This window comes from Amblyomma maculatum, chromosome 7 (assembly GCF_055883805.1).
Source record: "Amblyomma maculatum isolate TAMU_Amacu chromosome 7, ASM5588380v1, whole genome shotgun sequence".
NCBI lineage: Eukaryota > Metazoa > Arthropoda > Arachnida > Ixodida > Ixodidae > Amblyomma > Amblyomma maculatum.
In genome coordinates this window covers 122,018,063-122,024,211 of record NC_139350.1, presented here as the reverse complement: position 1 = coordinate 122,024,211, position 6,149 = coordinate 122,018,063, and the positions used below count along the sequence as shown (strand labels likewise).

Here is a 6,149-nt window from a genome sequence, read left to right as displayed (position 1 = left end):
CAATCAGCTATTTCATAATTAAGTCCAGCTGAGTACCACATAAGCCCCACAACTGGAACTAAAATGACTACTACTGTCTTCATCTCGTCCTTTTGGTCTTTTTACCTGGCTTAGCAGCACGGCAGGCCCTCGATCACACACAACGTTCATTTCATGGCCTTCAGCCTCTTTCACAAGCTAAAAAGAAACAACATAAAACTGCACTCAACTGAGCATCTAGGACACTAATACACCACAGAAGCTAAAATCACTACACAGTCTGCTGCTATACTTAAGAATTTGTATGCATGCAGTAGCAAATGACATTAAAACACTACAGCAGCAGCTGAACACCAATAATTTTACTGTAATATGCACATGTGCAGGGAACTGGCGAAAACTCGATCTTAGACATCCAGTGGGAAAAAACGCAGTCCTGTAGGTAGCACAGCCCTCCAAAAACAATGCTGGTATGACACACACTGAGCTATTAATGTAGGCACAAATGACAGCTGGAATTTACTTATTACACTGTGCACATTTTTAGGCTGTGGCAAATGACATGCTGCAGGCATGATTCCAAAATCTTTTCTTCGTACCTGGCCGGACGACTGATGAAGAGTTTCATACTCGATTTGTGCCAATACCTGATGACAGAGCAAAAGAAAACAGCAGGCCAAAATTAGTGAATGAAGCTTTAATACAGCTACAAATAAATATTAAGAGGCCAAATTCCTGCACACAGGGGTGCTACAGCTGAAATAGGATATGTAGAAATTTTTGCAGCAGCACAATTTTAGTTTTGGAGCAGTAAAATTCATATTTGGAATAGCTAAGAGGAAAAAATGCTGCACTTTGCAGCACGAATGCAAATTTAGGAGCCGTTAAACATTGAAGAAACCTTAAAAACTTCAGTAAAACGGCAAGTTGAGCGAGTTGGTGCATAATCAGGCAAAAAACAGCGCAATAACGGAGACAAGAGAGCAGAAAGAAGACTGGACCAGCGCTGACTAGCAACTAAAGATTTTATTGAAAAGAACACAAATATATACTCCATTCACAACCAAGAGCCTGCATGGGCAGAACTAACAGCACTGATACCTGAAAACGTGAACAGGATCGTTGTGCTCACGTATGCGGGTATTCACGCACCTGCCCGTCTGGCCTATATATCTTTTTCCACAGGTAAAGGGAACATCATACCCTGTGCCACGGCATGATTTTCCCTTTACCTGTGGAAAAAGATATATAGGCCAGACGTGCAGGTGCGTGAATACCCGCATACGTGAGCAAAACGCTTCTTTGGATGAGGCCCCTTCTTCTAACTTGGCCTCGCACTACAGGGAATGCCGCCGTAACCCTCCTAGTTCTAACTCAGATCCATGCAGTCCGCTTTTTAATGATACCAGGATTCTTTACAAGCACCGCAATAAATTAACCAGGGAAATCAGCGAGGCATTTCGCATTCACAAAAATCACGACACATGTGTTAGCATTGTAGAAACAAGTTGCGCACAGAAGGACACACACAGGAAAAATAAACACAGGTAGGCAGAAAGAGCGCAAACTATCAACTGGTTTATTACTAGTTTAAGCCTGCATTTATAGGCAGTGTACACGCATGCCTACAAAAAGATAGGTGCGGAAAGGATGAGAGGGCAAATCACAACCTGTGCGAATCACCCAAAGCCGCTCAAAAAATTTCTTTCCAAATTGTACAGGGAAACAGAAGTGTCACTAACACAATTATCGCCTTTTTTCTTGATATGGTATGCCTCTAGAACTTCACGGGCTACTTTATCATTGCTCATGCCTAGAATTCTAATGCTTGTAAACACTGGTTCACAACCGACGCATGCAATGCAATGAGCAGGCAAATTTGCTCCTTCCCTATTTCTAATAGAACGCTGGTGCTCCCCTGCGCGATCATTGACGCAGCGTCCTATCTGGCCCACATACACACGTCCGCACTTGAGTGGGATCTGGTACACAACGCCCGTGGCACATTCTACAAATCTCTCGGCATGTTTAATATCGCATGCTCTTCGTCGAGCGCCTTCCGCACTGATCCTAGGGCATAACCCTGCGAGCTTGCGTGGAGCTGAAGAAACCACAGGGATGCCATGCCTGTTTGCCGCTTTTTTATGTTGTGGGCGACCTTGTGCATATACGGGGCGACCGTAGTCTTTCTTCGGGGCAATCGCTCCGTACTGTTGGCGCTGTTCTCTTTTTTCACCTTCTTAAGAAGGTTCTCAACCACAGCTGAGATGACCTTACAGGGGAAGCCGGCCGAAATCAGCCTGTTTATCTGGTTATCAAAACTGGTCTTCATTGCATGCGGGCATGACTTCGTGAGAGAAGATTCTAGGCACGAGCTGGCTATGGCTCTCTTAACTATCTTAGAATGAGCAGAATCTTCTGCTTTGCCTACAATGTATTTCTTGCTCTCATATGTTTCATTAATAAAGGTTCTGATCTGTATATTTTTTTCTTCGTTAAACTGCCTTTCAATTTTGGTTCACAGCATTATAAGTAGCTGATTTATTGCCATTGCCCTTTTTATCATTCTGTCTGCATACATGCTTCAACACTCCCCCTTCAATATCAGTAATGCCGCCTTTCATAAGCGGTGTTCACATGGAGTCGACAGGAGGGAGTTGAGTTATTGGGTCGAAAACCGGGTGCAGAGTTCGTGTAAACGTTGTCGGTTTGGGCAGAGGGGTCGAATCAACTCCGGCGCAGGAAGTGGGTTGACTGGACTTGACTCCGGTTCAGGAAGCATGTAAACGCTGTCATGTTGAATCGGGGCACAGTGGGAGAGAAGAATAGTACGGGAAACACTAGAGATGCACAGGGGAAAAACCATAATCGTGTGCCATCTGCTATGTCTTTGCCTCGACGCGAGGGGCTCCTGTAATTGCCACTCGTCCGGAGTTGGTTCTGCGCACATCGGGTTGGGTTCATGTAAACTCGGTAGGGTCGAGACCACTCAAATTCAACTTCTCAACTTGACCCCTCCCCATCAGGTCTATGTAAACAGGTTCGTGTGTGTTTGGTTTTTATTTTTCACAACTAAGGCTATCCTGTGACAAAGATTGAGTTGAAAAAATTACAGTAGTTGTGATGGACTACTATATTTACATTGTTGCAGTTTATCATAATTTTGACTTCATTTACAATGTAACACTTGTTTACTTCTGCTGTTGCCTCTCCCTAAAAGCAAGTTTGGGTCGAAAAGAATATTTTACTTGTAAAATACTGTAAAACGCTTTCTTCCGTTTCTCAAGTCTTCTGTTCGCAGAAATCAAGATAGCCAAATGCCCTTCTTTATTGGTGGCTTTTACCATAACTACTTTCCTCTTTACTTTCCTCCGATATCACAGAGAGATGGTTATACCTGGACTCTGCGCCTGGCACCGAAAGAACCACTGCAGGTGTCTGTAGAGACATGAAGCTAGCATTGGAATATGCAACCACAGTGAATGGACTCAAGGGGCCATCGCCATTAGTCAGACTCCCTCAGCTCGACCTTGTCTGGTGCTACACAGTAGAATGTATGCACTGTGTACTTTTGGGTGTCACCAGAGAATTCACGGACTATTGACTAGATCCATCAAGCAGCCATGAGCCTTACTACATTGGTAAGTGTGTAAGTGTACGCAGCGTTAATTGTGAACAAACCTCAGGAGGCTTGAAACTTTACTGCCTGAAATCAGGCACCACAGTAGAAACCGCCAAAATGAGGATATGTCAAAGCATGGTAAATCACTTCAAATGTGCCTATTGTTTTTTGAGTATGGTGTTGAGTGAACCTTCGATGAAAGTTGCGTGGCCACTTTTCGCCCCCTTTACATATGACATGAAAAGTATGAAAGCAAAAACACGCACTGAAATTGAAGCACTAACACCAGACCGGTGTTGTCTAAAAAACAGTGAATGGTGCAGTCTAGTATTGATTACTCTGCAGCCCAATTTCGAGTTATTGTACCATCAGGTGCCCGTAAAGGGCCTTTAGGGTATGTGAAAAAAAAAAGCAAACCTTTATATTGCTCGAGGACCTCAACAAGCGCCTACTGAAGATACGTCCACCTCATCACATCACTCGCCTACCCCGCAACCTTAGGGAGAGGTGTTATTGGAAGGCTCATGAATGAAGAAACTGGCTCCTCTTTCACTGTAATTCTCGCTGTCGCCTTGTTCTTCTAGAGAGGTACCTTCGACACTTCGGGCTGCTTTCAGAAGCAATTTTCATTTTGCTACAAGAAAGCGTCTCACTGGAGCAAACTCATCGTGCAGGTGAGAGCTTTTTATCGGTTCCTAGCTTCTTATGGACAAGTATGTGACGGTAACACAGATCGTGAGCTGCTAAGTTTGATATACTATGTAATGTGCAGCACCATAACTCTTGAATCATATGCAAAGAGAATTGCGGCATTAAAAAAGTGTTGATGACGCTTCCTTGGGTACTGTTTCTTGGACGACTTTGTCTCTTAACTATTCATTTTGGGTGAACTGCATATAACCATCTTTTGTGTCGCATGTATTAACAGTATTATGGTCCTGTTGGGCTAGAGCATCACGTAATGTGCTCATTCACACTGCATGGAATCTCATTTCAGAACAACTTCTTGGAAGATTTGTCCAGCGTGCTGCTGGCTTTTATGGGCAACGCTGCATGACCTTCAATTTGCATCAAATCTTACACTTGGCACAAGCAGCGCGTAACTTTGACCCTCTCTGGGCGCATTCTGCCTTTACATTCGAGAGCGGCAATGGCCAGATTGTAAAGCTTATGAATGAGGTTAAAGGCGTTCCAGAGCAAATTCTCGAAAGAGTAACTCTTTTACAAGAACTCCGCCTGCTAATTACAGTGATGCCTATGGCAACAAATGTAAAATATACGTGCATGGGGTTTCTCGGCCACTTAGATACACAGAATGCTCGGCATGTCAGTGGTACTTATGTATTTGGTGTGCGAGAACGAGTGCCCTCCCTTTCCCCAGAAGAGGCTGCCTGCCTGGAGTCGTTGCTCGGTGTTGTCCCTCATCTACAGGAGCATTTCAGGTTTTGTTTCCTTGGAACCATTGTTCATAGTGAAAAATATCGACCCAGCAAAAAGAACTGTGCAGCGTTTGAATCCAGAGATGGTAAATTTTACTTGATAAAAAGAATATTTGAAGTCACAGACACCTATTCTCCAGCACATGGAAAACTTTTCTTGGTGTGTTCTGAGATAGTGGCTGAAGGCAATATTGCAGAATTCCCACTGCATATTTCAAAATGTTTTTTTCTTCGGTGTATTCTTTGCTTGCACTCAGTGTTTCTGACATTGCTAAACCTTGTGTTTTCATTTCATTCAGCAGCAGACCGAGAGCAGTACATCTGCTCTATTCCAAACTTGGTTGAACGAGACTGAGCCATTTTGTGGATTTCAAAACTGCAGTTGCTTATCTGCGATAAGAATTAAAGTTTTTGTTTCTGACTTTAATTTGAATGGCTAAAACTGAGTTAAGGTCAACAAAAATGTGCCTTTTTCCAATCAAGACACTCACTTCCGACCAATGGCTGTCCAAAATACAAGCCAGTGTCTTCAATCTCTCCAAATCGCCCCACTCCTAGTCTTAACAATGAAAAAGTGTGGGAAGGTGTTCGATTGTGTTGGATATTTTTTGTCTGACTGCCATTTGCTGAAATAGAGGGCTTGGAAAGGAAAAGTTGCAATTTTCGGCCAAGGAGACTTATTCATATTTTGTTTTTATCCAACATACTGTTAGTACAGACCTGAATGATAGTTTACTATGAGGTGCATATATATAATGTGGCAACGAATTGATACTATGGTAACACCATATATTCTTTCCCTTTCAACTTCTTTCAGCACTTTCAGATTCGTTGATTACACGTATGGTTTGATGGATATTTAAAAATAAAATCAAATGTGTAAATACTAAATTACTATTTACTCTGTTTTGTATCTGATAGCCAGCTTTGTGGCTACCTATATGTCACAAGCTGCCTCACATATAGAGCGGAAGTTACAGGATCTCCTCGCTCCTCTGAGCATGCTTCGACATGACTCTCCGGGGCAGCGACTGGCCAGCGCGCATGCTTGACGATGGGCCACAGTACAGCCAGCCAACAGTATAAAAAGGCAGACTGAAGCACGCCCG

At 43.3% G+C, this 6,149-nt stretch overlaps 1 pseudogene; it reads left to right on the top strand.

Annotated features, from left to right (window-relative positions):
- The first annotated feature begins 3,334 nt into the window (after positions 1-3,334).
- Positions 3,335-5,395, top strand: LOC146184586 (uncharacterized; annotated as a pseudogene).
- Positions 5,396-6,149: the final 754 nt, after the last annotated feature.